We start from the raw sequence: 15,724 nt of genomic DNA, 5'->3' as shown, positions 1-15,724 counted from the left end.
TAATTGTTGAGGATACAGATTTGACCCATGCACACAGCACCTGACAAAGGCAAATCAACAAAACCAGGGGTGGACAAAGTACTCCGGTATTTGGGTCACTAACGGTCAAACATTACCCAACTTAATGTGAATGTTTTTTATTAAAATGTGTACTTGAGTTAAAGCACTCGAGTACTCAAGTGTTCACAAGTACAAACGACAAATTATGCCTTATTGCCGTATGAATGCCTTTTTGTATTGAAGACATGTTCCAAAGAATATTCAAAGAGGTTCCAAGGGTAGTCCAATATGCTAAAAATGGTAGTCCAAGGGCATTCTAATAATATACAGCAACGATATAGCCTTTATTAATCTACGCCAGGGGTCTTCAACGTTTTCAGACCAAGGACCCCTTAGCCGAGAGACAGATGAAGCAGGGACCCCCCTCTACGTACAAAACTGTGTAGCAGATGTTGGATTCGCGTTAATGTGTTTTTCAGACATGTAATCACTTAAATTGTCGATGCTTTGTAAACTTGACCTATCACTCGGTACTTGCTCTTTTTTTTACCTCCACACCCAACCTATTTGCCGAAAATAGCCGATCTACAAGCTCTCAACGCCTCACGCTGCGAGGCGTTGAGAGCTTGTAGATCTGCTATTTTAGGGACGCGAGGGTTCAAGTTGTTAATCTAAAACAATTATCCTAGTATCACACAAAGATTTGGCGGCCCCCCCTGTAGTAGCTCTGAGGACCCCCTGGGGGTCCCGGGCCCCCTGTTGAAGACCCCTGATCTACACTGTAAACAAAACTCTGCTTCTTCTTCTTCTTCTTCTTATGCTGCTGTAGCTGCTGGAAAGGCAGCAGACCTCCCCGCGGCTGGAGAGGATGTGGGAGAGACCCAGGAGCATGAGGGACCGGTGCTTCCTCCTTTAATCTTTTGTTTCAAACATCCCGCATTATGTGCTGGCGCAGCCCGCAGCCTTGGTTTCAGCCTCGGCCCCCACCCCCGCCCCCACCCCACCGGTGTTTATTATTATTATTATTAATTACACTGTGCATTGCTTTTGGAGTTCTTACATTATATATATATATATATATATATATATATATATATATATCCACAAGTTTCCGCAGGAGTTTACTGGAGACTATCGGGACCAAACTTCCGGGTTTAACAGCAGACATACAAGCTCACGTCGCGTCGCAGATGCAACCCGTTGTGAGCTTGTAAATCGGCGCCGGAAGCTCGTTACAGACGTCTGCGCAATGCACTATGGGGCGTTGGAAACTCGTGGATAAAGGCTGGGACTTTAACTGATTAATTGCGATTAATTAATTACAGAAAATTAACACGATTTTAATTGCACTTAGTTTTTGCACCACAGAACCTTCAGTTTCGGGCATACCGTTCATAGCAATGCACCAACCAAGAAGAGACAACAAACGCAAAGGGAGAAGTAGCCGATCAGAGCGCTTTGCTTGGCCCAGTGGATGCGTTGATTCACTCGTACAACAAAATGTGTTTTACTTGGGAAAAAAAATGCTTCTCAGGTCAAATATCGATGTGCGGTTAAAATGCGATTAATTGTAATTAATAATCACAGAGCATGTAATTAATTCGATTATATGTTTTAATCGCATCCCAGCCCTAATATATATATATATATTATGGCTGGGACTTTAACTGATTAATTGTGATTAATTAATTACAGAAAATTAACGCGATTAAAAAAATTAACGCATTTTAATCGCACTTAGTTTTTGCACCACAGAACCTTCAGTTTCGGGCATACCGATCATAGCGATGCACCAACCAATAAGAGACAACAAACGCAAAGGGAGAAGTAGCCGATCAGAGCGCTTTGCTTGGCCCAGTGGATGCGAAATTTTGTTTTAAAAAACTCACTTGTTGATTCACTCGTACAACAAAATGTGTTTTACTTGAAAAAAAGCTTCTCAGGTCAAATATCGATGTGCGATTAATTGCGATTAATTAATCACAGAGACTGTAATTAATTAGATTAAAAATTGTAATCGCATCCGCATCCCAGTTACTTGCACTCCTATACTATCCAAACCTCCACCGGCTGTCAGTCAGTCCGTCAGTCAGTCTGTCAGTCACACGTCACATGTCACACTTTTGCCCTGCTCATATCTCCGCAACCGTTGCCCCGATCCATGCCAAATTTTGCACACACACTCCTTACCTGCCAAACTACAACCTCCAAGGACCCCCCTGAGGGACCCCCAGGTGTAAAAAATGACCAAATGTGCAAAAATGACCAAATGACCAGCCCAACGGGGCTGCTCACAGGGAATTCCCGGGGACCACCGTCTCCTGGTGCTCCAGAACGGATGCAAAAGTGGTGACGCCCCCAGTGGAGGACCCCCTCCACTGCAGCTCACATAAAATGCCGTAACTCGGGCTAGGAGCGTCCGGGAGAGCCGGGGGCCGGTACCTATTCGTCCGCCAAGGCGGCGCGGAGACCCCACCCCTCATTTCTCACATGGCCCTCTTCTAGCGCCACCTTCAGGCTGATTTTTAAAACACATTTTTGGCCACTGCTCCTACAATTTTTGCCCTAAAATCACGCAAATCGCTACACAGTATGTCTACACTCATCTCATCAACATGAATCTGTCCCATATAGCGCCACCTTCAGGCCGATTTTTAAAAACACATTTTTGGACACTGCTCCTACAGAGTTTGCCCTAAAATCACGAAAATCGCTACACAGTATGTCTACACTCATGTCATCAACATGGATCTGTCCCATATAGCGCCACCATCAGGCCGATTTTTTCAAACACATTTTTGGACACTGCTCCTACAGATTTTGCCCTAAAATCACGCAAATCGGTACACAGTATGTCTACACTCATCTATACTATAATTTTGCGAATGTCTGTCTGAGTGAGTGTGTGTCTGTCTGTCTGAGTGTCTGTCACAGCGTTTCTCCTCAGTGGCTGGAGCAATTGATCTGAAATCGCATCACCATTAGCATATGAACACACCTGACATAACTGTGAAGCCCGTTTGTCACTTTCACAAATCATATGCTGTATATTAGCATTTTTATGGTGTAACTACTATCTATTCTGCATCTAGCATGAGGCATATCTATTCTGCATCTAGCATGGGGCAACATGTTTAACCAGCTCTGTGTGTGTGTGCGTGTGCGTGTGCGTGTGCGTGTGTGTGTGTGTGTGTGTGTGTGGGTGGGTGGGGGGGGGGGGGTGTTGGCTGGCCCTCTTTCAGATGTTGTCATGTAGATCGGTACACAGTATCTCTGTAGCCTTTAAACGAAACGGGTATTTCTTACATTGATGCTCCTACATATTATCATGCAAGCACCAGAAAGTTACTTTCCATCCCTCATATACTGTGTGTACAGTGCACACCCCATAACCCACACACTGCACATCATTTCGGAGCTCATATCTTTGAACGGGTAAGGACTAGTCTCATCAACATGGATCTGTCCCATTTAGCGCCACCTGCAGGCCGACTTTTTTAAAACACATTTTTGGACACTGCTCCTACAGATTTTGCCCTAAAATCACGCACAGTATCTCTACAGTCATGTAATCAAAACGCATCTGTCCCATCTAACGCCACCATCAGGAAGATTTTGGAAAAACACATTTTTGCCCTATTTGTGGAGATAAGCGACCAACGGTCGCTTATCTCCCGATTAGGGAGTCTTACTGGTATATATATATATATATATATATATATATATATTCTCCTTTCCTTTCTTTATTTAATTTTTTTACATAGTTATAGTTTTGCCTCGGTCTCCGGTTTACTAACACAGAACTCTCCATGAGTTCAATACTTCATGGAGTCATCGACCGAAAGATGTTGTGCTTCTCCAGTCTCGCACCTTGCATATTGACTTGTGTTGAGGATAAAGATACAGATTTGACCCATGCACACAGCACCTGACAAAGGCAAATCAACAAAACCGGTGGTGGACAAAGTACTCCAGTATTTGGGTAAAAGTATAGATATAGAAGTATAGAAGTATAGTATAGAACGGTCAAACATTACCCAACTTAATGTGAATGTTTTTTTATTAAAATGTGTACTTGAGTTAAAGCACTGGAGTACTCAAGTGTTCACAATTACAAACGACACATTTTGCCTTATTGCCGTATGAATGCCTTTTTGTATTTGTGTTCCAAAGAATATTCAAAGAGGTTCTAAGGGTAGTCCAATATGCTAAAAATGGTAGTCCAAGGGCATTCTAATAATATACAGCAACGATATAGCATTTATTAATCTACGCCAGGGGTCTTCAATGTTTTCAGACCAAGGACCCCTTAGCTGAGAGACAGATGAAGCAGGGACCCCCCTCTACGTACAAAACTGTGTTGCAGATTGTCATTGATTTCATATTATGTAGATTCATAGACGTGTTTGACAGCACTGTCATCAGTCATCATGTTGGATTCGTGTTAATGTGTTTTTTCAGACATTTAATCACTTAAATTGTCGATGCTTTGTAAACTTGACCCATCACTCGGTACTTGCTCTTTTTTTTACCTCCACACCCAACCTATTTGCCGAAAATAGCCGATCTACAAGCTCTCAACGCCTCGCAGCGCGAGGCGTTGAGAGCTTGTAGATGTGCTATTTTAGGGACGTGAGGGTTCAAGTTGTTAATCTAAAAGAATTATCCTAGTATCACACAAAGATTTGGCGGACCCCCTGTAGTAGCTCTGAGGACCCCCTGGGGGTCCCGGGCCCCCTGTTGAAGACCCCTGATCTACACTGTAAACAAAACTCTTCTTCTTCTTCTGCTGCTGTAGCTGCTGGAAAGGCAGCAGACCTCCCCGCGGCTGGAGAGGATCATGAGGCAGAGGATCCTGTTGTAACCTTTTGTTACAACTATCCCGCATTATGTAAAGCCGCAGCCAAGCAACTTAGCGGGTAGCCCCTACGAGAAGAACACCCGTTAGGGTAGTTCAGGTGAGGACAGACAGAAAGTCACCAAGCCTCTTTGTTATTGTTAGACCTAAACGGTCCATTATAAAAAAATGAAAATTCCCGTAGCCTAGTATACATTTGAGAATACAATATTTTGACGCAGCAGAAAACGGCATACACTTTTGAATAATAATTATTGCAACCGTCAGGTCGCAGTTACAAAACCTCTTTTTTTGTCAGTCAGTCATGTCACGCGTCACGTCACACTTTTGAGACGTGAGTTTACCATAGAGTTATGGAGTTTACAGAATCACTGTAGCCTACCAAGCCCCCAGAACCCAGGGCTAGATTTGAAGCAACCCCGATGGTGGCCAAAGTTGGAACTGCAGCCTAAACGCGCATTTTGGCCCCGGCCCCTCCACTCCAGACAATCCTTCCTCTGAGCGGAGAGCAGCGTGACGTCATTTGTGGTCTCTAATAGAGACCAATTTCCCCCAGAATGCACCTGGATTAGCTACATGCTAGCACGTAGCCGTTGCTTCAAAACGCCACTGAGCACTTGCATTGAAATGATAGTGGGGGCGGGGCCGGTCCGCTCTCTATTGTTTATATACTCTATGTAGCCTACACGATCCTGACTACCCGTCTCTCTCTTCTGGTTTGTTCACACACAGTGGCGTCAGTTCAGAAAAAGCTAAGGTATGGCAACATGACTGGTGTTGCCATACCTTAGCAACAGGCATGATATATTTATTTTAAGAAGTACATATAATATATAATTATATATACCTATAATATAATTATAATACCTTGTTAAAGTGACCATTTTGTTACATTTTGCATTTGTAGTTATTTTACTGTAATTTACCAACATAATAACCAGTACAGATAGACAAAGAGACATTTATGGATTTACATTTAGAACTAACTTTTATCTTCCCCCCCTGGACCCAGGGTAAGGCAGCTGCATACCCCTGCCATACCCAATTGACGCCCCTGTTCACACAGCTGTGTGAAAAGTACGGAGCCTGGTAACCTGACAGGGCACAGATCTAAAAGATCAGAACGCGTCGCGGATGTGACGTGTTGTGAGCTTGTAGATCTGCTCCTTTCAAAGCCAGACACCCAGACCCGCTGTGCTGTACGGGGAAGTATCACTCGGGCAGTCAGGCTGTGGAGAGGCGACTTTTGGGAAGACAATTGCAATATTTTGGCTTATCGCCGAACCTTAATTAATAGATACGGGGGTGCGGTAATTGGGAAGACGGTTACCGCGATAACAAAATGTCGATACCGACCCAGCCCTTGACGGTCGCTTATCTCCCGATTAGGGAGTCTTACTGGTAATAATTATAATTTGCATTTAGTTCTGCTTCGTATTAATGTGTTCATTCCTCCCACAGCTTCAGAGGGAAATTGTCGACTCATCATTGTCAGTAATCCAAGACAGTGTTTCTTCATGATTTGGTCGACATTTCTGTGACATCAAATAAAAGGCAAAGCATTCAACTTGTAGCCTGTCTCCTTTTTTGGGCTGAAAATAATAGTAATAACAAAGGAAACGCAAACCTGGTTCATGATCAATAATCATAGCAAAATAAATTATTCATTCTGAAATGGGACATTCTGCATAATGAGTACATTTAATTTTTATTATGACCTTTATTGAAAGGATAACCCCTTGAGATGTATCATCTCATTTTCGAGAGGGTCCCCAATGCAACAAGTATAGCCGTGCATATTTAAGACATTTGACATTAACAGACAAAACAAAACAAAAGCTCTCCCGAAACTAGCCACTCCCACCCCACCTAATCACCCACAGAATAACAGACATGCATTAATGTATCCATGAAAGCTAAATGAAAAAAAAACTACTTTTACTGTATTTCATGCTTTGGGCATTTCCTTTTAACAAACACTGTGGGTATTGGCTATACCTTTTATTCAAGTACACATGAGGCTGGGTTGCCTGCCCAGGACTGTGTCCATAGACATACATGTAGTAGGTGAAGACGCCTCGCTGGCCAGTCAACACCACCCCCATATGATGTAGAGAAGCTTGCCATAATTCCACTGCAAGAAACTTGCCTGAGTTGAAAGAAGTGCCTAAAACGTTTTTTTCTTTATATATCTTTCTGTGTTAATGATCTGAGGTGTTTTGGAATATGAAAACCCACATGTTCCTTTTCTATTTAACCACATATCCTACTGCAAGGGTCTTCCATAGGGGGTCCGAGACCCCCAGGGGGTCCTCAGAGTTACTACAGGGGGTCCTCCAAATATTTGAGTGATAGAATGTTTTTCTCCGTTTTTATATTAACCACTTGAACCCTAGTGTCCATATTCTGAGAACTTTAGCCAAAAATAGCCGATCTACAAGCTTACAACGCCTTGCGCTGCGAGCTTGTAGATCTGCTATTTTCAGCAAAGAGATTTTGTAGAGGGGAAAAAGAGCAGACTAGTACAGAGTGAAAGGTCAACTTTATTAAGTATTGAAGGTTTAAGTGGTTAAATATCTGTAAACACAAATTGACATGAATTCAAAATACACTGACAATCGTGCTGCCAAGCAATGAAACTACTATGAACAGGTTGTGGGGGTCCCTGCTTCTTCTCTGTCTCAACTAAGGGGTCCTTGGCCTGAAAACGTTGAAGACCCCTGGTCTACATTATTTGTTGCATTTTGTGAGAAACGGACCACTCCTGCAAACTATGAAAGCCAATCGTATGCAATATAAGAAATCTGGCAGACACGTATTGTTGACATAACTACAGAGATGATGTGTAGGAGTAATATAGCAAATATTTGCCTCATGGTGGCGCTAAACCAGGACAATGTGTATACTTTTGAAATTTGGAGGTTCTTCCGTGGCCTACTAGGAGTAAACTTGTGGCATTAAGAGCAAATGTGCCCCTCCCGCAAATTCTGAAAGCCAGGCGTAGTCAAACAAAATGCAATTAGAACATTCAGACTCTCTCATTGCTACTGACTAGAGACAATGTTTAACAATTTCCAGCCAGGAGAGCAAAGAGCACAGTGACAGCAATGTGTACACCTTCATCCTCTGTGAAAACTGAAAACCATAAGAATAAGAACACTGCAACCTACATTATTACAGATAACTACAACAATGAGTCAAAACAGAGAGGAAATATGAAATGATAATAATTATTGACTGCAGAAGAAGCAACACCAGAACGGGTACACATTATTGTGTATCATTATTTTATGCTTTAACTGTTGAAAAATAGCAGATATACAAGCTCACAGCGCGGCACCGAGTGCCGCGCTGCGAGCTTGTAGATCTCCTATTTTTGAAAAATCGTAAAAATTCGAATTTTGACCCGATTCTATAAGTGTCTTTTGAATCCTTCTAAGACTTTTTGAAAAACCTATGTTTCTATGTCAGCAATCTGGCCAGCCATCGTCAAAGAAAAGGTCCTTTTCACTTAACTGGAGCTCAGTTAGTCTGTTCTTGAGAGACTACTATGTCAGTGGTTCTCAAACCTTTTCATGTGAAGAACCCCCAAAATGATATTTATTTGGCCACGGACCCCCCATCTCAAAATATTTAGTTCCAGGGACCCCTGGAACCCCTGGAGTTACAAACGTTCGCTTTGAAAATACATATTCAAAGATTTGCACACATTTTTACGACTCTTTCAAAAATAGCAGATCTACAAGCTTGCAGCGCGGCACTCGGTGCCGCGCTGTGAGCTTGTATATCTGCTATTTTTCACTGGTTAAAGCATTCAATAATTCTACGCCTAAATGGGTTAAATGAAGGAAAAGCTCAGAGTATGATTTTGAATGTACTCTGAGAGGCTATTCATCAGCAACGTCTTATGGGCTGTCGTGTCCACAAGATTTCAGCAGATCGAAACAGATGAAAAGTAGAAGAAACTTGATAAACCAGTGGTTTGTGTGTCTCACAGTGTGTTTTCTTAGATAAACACCCAGGGCCTGGGTGTATTTACACATCACATCATATTGTGCCAAGTATTAAAATATGCCAACGTCTGAATTTGCAGCATAATCAAACAATGCCCAGAGGAATTGTGGTCAACGTTTGTTTTGTTCTTCACGTCTAACTAGTTCTGTCCCGATCCTGACATTTTAATTGATGGTTAATTGTCATACAAATAATGGTGGTGAGAGCATACACGCCGCCATAGAGGGTACTTTACTTTTACTTTACTAGGAGTATTTCAAATTCTCAATACTTTTACTTCCACTACATACATTTATGACATGATGGCTATCAAGTGATGTGCAGCTTGTAGATCTGCTATTTTTAAAGGATTTGGAAACTGTTATTGTGTATACTGAGAACTTTTATGTTTAGTAGGCTACTCTTATATATTTTGGCACCAATACCTTTGTACTTTTACTCAAGTGCGTTTTTAATTCCGGACTTCTACTTGTAACACAATATGTCTACATTACAGTGTTGATACTGTACTTTTACTAAAGTAAAACATTTGAGCACTTCTTCCACCACTGGTGTGTAGGATTGGTTCTCAAAGTGGGGTCCGGGGGACCCCCAGGGGTCCTTGAGGGAATTCCACACACACACACACACACACACACACACACACACACACACACACACACGCGATATTTGCAACTCCCTCCTTCCATAAACACCCGGGGCAGTTAGTACAGTATATATTCCAGAAGCTCGGACAGATAGACTTCACATTACAGACATCACTGACAAGGTTCTTCTCAGCTCTGAGGACTTCCCCCAAACTACTGAAGGTGAGCTCAATACAACACAACGATTTTAACGATAAGAAATAATTATGTACAACAATATCATAGTAAATATCATAGTAGGCTATTTTGTTTTGTGAATTTACAATAGAGTACCTGAGACGAAAAACAGTCCATATTTTAACATTTTGAATGTAGATATTTTTTTGATTTACCAGACTAGAACTAGAAGTTTTTAATCTGTTAAATTCTTAATGCTCTCCCCCCTCATTTTGTTGAATCATATATTTTTTACTTAACTCATATATATTAGGATTTAAAGGGCCTACACCATGCTTTTAAAACTATATTTTTTGTATATGCTCAAAATTGAGTCTTAGACAGGTTTTAACCCTCAAAAAACACTTGTTTGTTCTAGCTCTACTATAATGAGGCTCTCCAGCTGCAATACCAAAACGGCCTCTGTTTGCTCAGGGGCGCATCTAGTGGGGTTTTTCCAGAAAAAGAAAAAGTTTTTTGAAAAAGAAAAAGTTTTTTAAAAAAAAAAAAGTTTTTTGAAAAAAAGTTGTTTTTTTTTTGAAAATTTTTGAAAAAAACATTTTTTTGAAGTTTTGAAAAAAAAAAATGTTTTTGAAAAAAAAATTGTTTGACTCTGCATTGCATTTTTTTGAAAAAAAAAAAGTTTTGAAAAAAAAAAATTTTTGACATTCTTTTTTTTTGACTGAAAAAAAAACAGGAATCCGTGTGACGTCACACGGATCAACTCTCAGAACAGCACTGTTCTGAGAACCTGTGGAAAGCTTTTCATCTCTGTCTTCCCAAAACCAGAGAAAGACACAATGTACAGAAATAGGACTTTGTGAGGATAGAAGGTGCCAGTGGGACCCCAAAAAAAGGTTTTAAAATAGAAAAAGTGAAAATTCATGGTGTAGGTCCTTTAAAAGACATAATACTTATTGAAAGAGGAAAAACAGTATAAGTCCGTACAAGCAATATTCAGCAGACAAAGGGAGCAGATAACATTAAAAAAAGACCACTGAACAAAATTAGGGGGGAGTGCATTAACAATTTAACAGATTACAAATGACTAGTGTGTGGTTTACAGTCTGGTAAATCAAAAAATGAGCTTTTGTTTTACATTCTCACAGAAAATGAAGATCGCGATCCTTCTTTTCGCTGTGTTGGCCGTTGCAACAGTGCAAAATGCGAAAGCTGCGGATGAGCCAGGTAACTATTTACATAAGGTGTAATTTTATGTGATGTAAATATCAAACCATTTCACTGTAACTTAACACCTAGCCGCTTTTGTATGTTTTTTAAGACATTTAATCACTTAAAGTGTCGATACTTTGTAAACTTGACCTATCACTCTGTACTTGCTCTTTTTTTTACCTCCACACCCAACCTATTTGCCGAAAATAGCCGATCTACAAGCTTGTAGATCTGCTATTTTAGGGACGCGAGGGTTCAAGTTGTTAATCTAAAACAATTATCCTAGTATCATCACACAAGAATTTGGCGGCCCCCACTGTAGTAGCTCTGAGGACCCCCTGGGGGTCCCGGACCCCATGTTGAAGACCCCTGATCTACACTGTAAACAAAACTCTGCTTCTTCTTCTTCTTCTTATGCTGCTGTAGCTGCTGGAAAGGCAGCAGACCTGCCTGGGGCTGGAGAAGATGTGGGAGAGACCCAGGAGCATGAGGGACCGGCGGTTCCTCCTTTAATCTTTTGTGCCAAACATCCCGCAATATGTGCTGCCGCAGCCCGCAGCCTTGGTTTCAGCCTCGGCCCCCACCCCGCCGGTGTTTATTATTATTATTATTATTAATTACACTGTGCACTGCTTTTGGAGTTCTTACATTATATACATTATATATATATATATATATATATATACACTAAGGCTGGGACTTTAACCGATTAATTGCGATTAATTAATTACCGAAAATTAACGCGATTTAATAACGCATTTTAATCGCACTTCGTTTTTGCACCACAGAACCTTCAGTTTCGGGCATACCGATCGTAGCGATGCACCAACCAAGAAGAGACAACAAACGCAAAGGGAGAAGTAGCCGATCAGAGCGCTTTGCTTGGCCCAGTGGATGCGAAATTTTAATTTAAAAAACTCACTCGTTGATTCACTCGTACAACAAAATGTGTTTTACTTGAAAAAAAAATGCTTCTCAGGTCAAATATCGATCGAAAATGCGATTAATTGTGATTAATTAATCACAGAGCCTGTAATTAATTCGATTATATGTTTTAATCGCATCCCAGCCCTAATATATATATATATATATATATATATATATATATATATATATATATATATTTTTTTTTTTTTCCTTTCCTTTCTTTCTTTTTCTTTTTTACATAATTATATAACACAGAACTCTCCATGAGTTCAATACTTCATGGAGTCATCGACCGAAAGATGTTGTGCTTCTCCAGTTTGGAACCTTGCATATTGACTTGCAAGGTTGAGGATAAAGATGTAATTGTTGAGGATACAGATTTGACCCATGCACACAGCACCTGACAAAGGCAAATCAACAAAACCGGTGGTGGACAAAGTACTCCAGTATTTGGGTAAAAGTATAGATACTAACGGTCAAACATTACCCAACTTATAATAATAATAATAATAACTCAGATTTATATAGCGCTTTTCTAAGTACCCAAAGACGCTTTACATGGGGGCAAGAGAAAACTAAAAAGTAAAAACAACTTTATTAGAAAACACTTTAAAACTAAAGGATAAAACCATTAAAAACAATAGAGATCAAAAAGGACAGTGGAGTGAGTTAGCTGGGGTAAGCAATGTGGAAGAGGTGGGTTTTGAGGGTGGTTTTGAAGGTTTGGAGGGTGGGGGCATCTCTGATGGTTTTGGCGAGTGCATTCCAGAGGGTTGGGGCAGCAAAAGCAAAGGCTCTATCACCCCAGGTACGGTACGTGGTCTTAGGGACTATGAGGAGATTTGCATCACCAGACCTGAGGGAGCGGGAGGGGACATAGTGATTGAGGAGGTCGGAGAGGTAGGGTGGAGCAAGATTGTTGAGTGCCTTGTAGGTGTTGAGTAAAACTTTGAAATGGATTCTTTGTTTGACCGGGAGCCAGTGGAGGTCACAGAGGACTGGTGTTATGTGGTCTCTGGAACGGGTGCTGGTGAGTAGGCGGGCAGCTGAATTTTGGACGTACTGAAGTTTATTGAGGACTTTGGAGGTGGTGCCATGGAGGATACTATTGCAATAATCAAGACGGGATGTAATGAAGGCATGGATGAGTGTTTCAGCTGCAGAGAATGATAGAGAGGGGCGGAGACGGGCAATGTTTTTGAGGTGGAAAAAGGCAGTTTTGGTGACCTGGTTAACATGGGGGAGGAATGAGAGTGTGGGGTCGAGAATGATGCCAAGGTTACGGACACGGGTGGAGGGTGTAACAATGGAGCCGTCGATGTTCAGTGAAAAGTTCTGGGTAGAGCGGGTGAGGGAGTCTGGACCAAATATGATGATTTCTGATTTGTTACAGTTTAGCTTGAGAACGTTTTGTTGCATCCATTGTTTAACATCTGTGAGGCAGGCAGTGAGTGTGGAGTGAGTGGTTGCTGTGATGGTTTTGGTGGAGAGGTATAGCTGTGTATCTTAACTTAAAGCTATACTGTGTAAGTTGCTAAACTAGTGGTCAGTAGCGGTATTGCTTTTTTGGCAGTTTTTCGCCCGGAGTCGCCGCGGACCACCGCCGCGGACCACCGGAGCGGGACCGCAAACCACCGCAACCGATACGAATCCGTAGAGGGGTATAGAACGTAATTTTCTGACCAGGATTTGGGGAGTAAGAGGCAAGAATCCTTCACCATCGTAAACACTGTTGCTGAGGGAGGCTACTTCCTGAAGAGACGGCAGACACACTGTGATTGGCCGGTAGTGTATCATGTGTGTATGATCCGCGATGTGATTGGCCAACGTATACACAACGTATACAGATGATGCAGATGATGTAATTTTGCCGCGAAATTCTACCCCCCTCACGGCTCATAGAAAACATATAAAGAGAAGGCTTTAGAAGCTGAAATTAATGGAGTGGGTGTTCTAAAACTTTAACGATTTAACAGTTAGGATAATTTTAAGATATGTTTTATAAAAAAGGTTACATGGTATAGCTTTAATGTGAATGTTTTTTATTAAAATGTGTACTTGAGTTAAAGCACTGGAGTACTCAAGTGTTCACAAGTACAAACAACACATTTTGCCTTATTGCCGTATCAATGCCTTTTTGTATTGAAGACATGTTCCAAAGAATATTCAAAGAGGTTCCAAGGGTAGTCCAATATGCTAAAAATGGTAGTCCAAGGGCATTCTAATAATATACAGCAACGATATAGCCTTTATTAATCTACGCCAGGGGTCTTCAACGTTTTCAGACCAAGGACCCCTTAGCCGAGAAACAGATGAAGCAGGGACCCCCTCTACCTACAAAACTGCGTTGCAGATTTTCATCGATTTCGTAGGTAGATTCATAGACGTGTTTGACGGCACTGTCATCAGTCGATGTTGGATTCGTGTTAATGTGTTTTTTCAGACATTTAATCACTTAAAGTGTCGACACTTTGTAAACTTGACCTATCACTCGGTACTTGCTCTTTTTTTTACCTCCACACCCAACCTATTTGCCGAAAATAGCCGATCTACAAGCTCTCAACGCCTCACGCTGCGAGGCATTGAGAGCTTGTAGATCTGCTATTTTAGGGACGCGAGGGTTCAAGTTGTTAATCTAAAACAATTATCCTAGTATCATCACACAGGGATTTGGCGGCCCCCCCTGTAGTAGCTCTGAGGACCCCCTGGGGGTCCCGGACCCCATGTTGAAGACCCCTGATCTACACTGTAAACAAAACTCTGCTTCTTCTTCTTCTTCTGCTGCTGTAGCTGCTGTAAAGGCAGCAGACCTGCCTGGGGCTGGAGAAGATGTGGGAGAGACCCAGGAGCATGAGGGACCGGCGGTTCCTCCTTTAATCTTTTGTGCCAAACATCCCGCAATATGTGCTGCCGCAGCCCGCAGCCTTGGTTTCAGCCTCGGCCCCCACCCCAACGGTGTTTATTATTATTATTATTATTAATTACACTGTGCACTGCTTTTGGAGTTCTTACATTATATACATTATATATATATATATATATACAGTATATATATATATATATAGTCCCAGCCTTAATAAATATATATATATATTAGGGATGGTCCGATCAGGTTTTTTGGAACCGATCACCGAGCACCGATCACAAAAGTTTGATCACCCGATCCCGATCAATCACCGATCCGATCAAGTTATTATTTATATTTTCTAAATGTTAATGTTTTAACTTTATTTCATTCATTCACTCATGAATTCATTTATATATTTGCCTTATAGTTATTTACCAGCATTACTATGTATTTATTATCATAGCAGTAACTAATTATTCCTTCAGCACTGTGGAAATCAATACCCCAAAATGGCCTCAAGTGGGCATACTGAACGGCTGGTTGATCAGATGCACCGATCCGATCGGATCGGTGAATTTACCTTTTGATCTAAACCACCGATTATCGCCGATCATGCTTTGATCGGCCCGATCCGATCCATTGCCGATTGATCGGTAACATCTCTAATATATATATATATATATATATATATATATATATATATATATACACACTAAGGCTGGGACTTTAACCGATTAATTGCGATTAATTAATTACCGAAAATTAACGCGATTTAATAACGCATTTTAATCGCACTTAGTTTTTGCACCACAGAACCTTCAGTTTCGGGCATACCGATCGTAGCGATGCACCAACCAAGAAGAGACAACAAACGCAAAGGGAGAAGTAGCCGATCGGAGCGCTTTGCTTGGCCCAGTGGATGCGAAATTTAAATTTAAAAAACTCACTCGTTGATTCACTTGTACAACAAAATGTGTTTTACTTGAAAAAAAAATGCTTCTCAGGTCAAATATCGATGTGCGATTAAAATGCGATTAATTGTGATTAATTAATCACAGAGCCTGTAATTAATTAGATTATATGTTTTAATCGCATCCCAGC

This window comes from Nannobrachium achirus, assembly GCF_963921795.1.
Source record: "Nannobrachium achirus genome assembly, chromosome: 1".
In the NCBI taxonomy this organism is placed as follows: domain Eukaryota; kingdom Metazoa; phylum Chordata; class Actinopteri; order Myctophiformes; family Myctophidae; genus Nannobrachium; species Nannobrachium achirus.
This window is presented reverse-complemented; position numbering follows the sequence as displayed.